Source organism: Sinocyclocheilus grahami, unplaced genomic scaffold, assembly GCF_001515645.1.
Source record: "Sinocyclocheilus grahami isolate Dianchi unplaced genomic scaffold, SAMN03320097.WGS_v1.1 scaffold35.1, whole genome shotgun sequence".
NCBI lineage: Eukaryota > Metazoa > Chordata > Actinopteri > Cypriniformes > Cyprinidae > Sinocyclocheilus > Sinocyclocheilus grahami.
The window spans coordinates 1,409,775-1,411,854 of record NW_015505214.1 but is presented as its reverse complement, the minus strand read 5'-3'; the positions used below and the strand labels follow the sequence as shown (position 1 = coordinate 1,411,854).

The window sequence follows — 2,080 nt, the reverse complement described above, 5'->3', positions numbered from 1 at the left end:
ATATATATATATATATTAGGGCTGTCAGTCGATTAACATTTTTAATCGAATTAATGATGTCGATTAATTAATCTAATTAATTGCAAAATAAGTTTGACTGTGAAAATACCCTCAAAAGATTATTTAAATCTATTTTTGTGTTAAATGAGAAAGAAAGAAACAAATATTTTATTTGATTCAACATAAAATGTATTACACATAAACGTTTAGACTACAACGGCCTAACATAAACTATGGAACATAAAAGAAGATAATTTGAGAAACATCTCAGTATTTTTTGTTCATATAATGAAAGTCATTGGTCACCAAAACAGCTTTGTTACCAACAGTCTTCAAAATACCTTCTTTTATGTTCCACAAAAGAAAGGTTTGAAGCGACATGAGGGTGAGTAAATAATGACAGAATTTACATTTATTGGGTTAACTAACCCTTTAATGTTGTTATTATTTATGAAATGATACTCTATATAAGAAACTTAATCTGCCAGCAGGTGGCGGTAAATGTCTTCATTCGATTCGTTCAAACGGCTGATTCATTCAGGAATGAAGTAAACGGCTCTCTTTATGAATGGAGCTTTGAATCATTGGTTCACACGATTCGTTCAAAACGCCGATTCATTCAGAAACTAAACACCTCTGAGTTGCTCGGAGACGCACAACAGTTCTGCTATGGCTTTAAAGGTAATATGGTCTCTGCAAAATTGTGCAAAAACACATAATATTGTGTTTAAAATAAAACACAATATCAACTTCTTATTACTGAAGTGCTGTATAAAATCACATTTAAACTTATGATATTCGCGACAAAATCAGCACTTGTGTAATACTGCTCTCCCTGCTCGTGTGATATAGCTTATCAAATGATATGAGACAAAAACTCATACAGGGGCATTTTTTGGGTTTTCCTAGATCACTTCACATATATCTCTTCATTTGTTCATAATTTTGGGGGTCACTAATGAACAGTTGACCACCTGAACTAATTTAGCATGTTATGATATTTTTGATCGTAATGATAATATATATTTTAAGACACATATTGTGGGTCTACCATTATTGCCTTCCTGTCACATGGCAATAAAATTACTTCCTTCATGTTGGTTGTACCATTGTGACTTGACTGGTTTGACTGAATTTGACAAAAACTATCAATTCTTGTTTTAGTGATAAATAATAAAAAAGTAATAATACTAATAAAAACATTACAATAGCATTCTAAAGTTTGGGGTTGGTACGTTTTTTTTATAAGTCTCCTGCTCACCAAATTTGCATTTATTTAATAAAAATACAGTAAAAACGGTAATATTGTGAAATATTATCACAATTTAAATGGTTTCTTATTTCAATATATTTCAAAATGTCTACGATGACCATTTTTAAAGAATTTAGCATCTATCATTCCAGTCTTAGTGTCACATGATTCCTCAGAAATCGTTGTTCAAAAAAAAAAAAAAAAAAAAAAGGATTATAAATGTTTTGCTGCTTAATTTTTTTTTGAAAACTATTTTCTTTAAAAAAATGGAGCTTTGAATCATTGGTTCACACGATTCGTTCAAAACGCCGATTCATTCAGAAACTAAACACCTCTGAGTTGCTCGGAGACGCACAACAGTTCTGCTATGGCTTTAAAGGTAATATGGTCTCTGCAAAATTGTGCAAAAACACATAATATTGTGTTTAAAATAAAACACAATATCAACTTCTTATTACTGAAGTGCTGTATAAAATCACATTTAAACTTATGATATTCGCGACAAAATCAGCACTTGTGTAATACTGCTCTCCCTGCTCGTGTGATATAGCTTATCAAATGATATGAGACAAAAACTCATACAGGGGCATTTTTTGCAACAATATCTTGAATTTTAGGGCACAACTGCATTTATGGAGTTGTTGCCCTGCATCATATTTGTCAACACTCAACTATATGAAATGTAAGATGATGTACAGGGGCGGGGCCAGTGCATTAACTGCGTTAAAATATTTTAATCGCGCTATTTTTTCATTTTAAGTTAACGCGTTAAACTGACAGCCCATATACAGTGGGTACGGAAAGTATTCAGACCCACTTAAATTTTTC

The 2,080-nt window shown here is 31.5% G+C and overlaps 1 protein-coding gene across 1 annotated transcript in view; it reads left to right on the top strand.

The window, feature by feature from the left end:
* LOC107581496 (histone H2A deubiquitinase MYSM1-like) overlaps positions 1 to 2,080 on the top strand; it is a 12,768-nt gene that overhangs the window by 4,964 nt on the left and 5,724 nt on the right. The gene's annotated exons all lie outside the window — the stretch shown is intronic.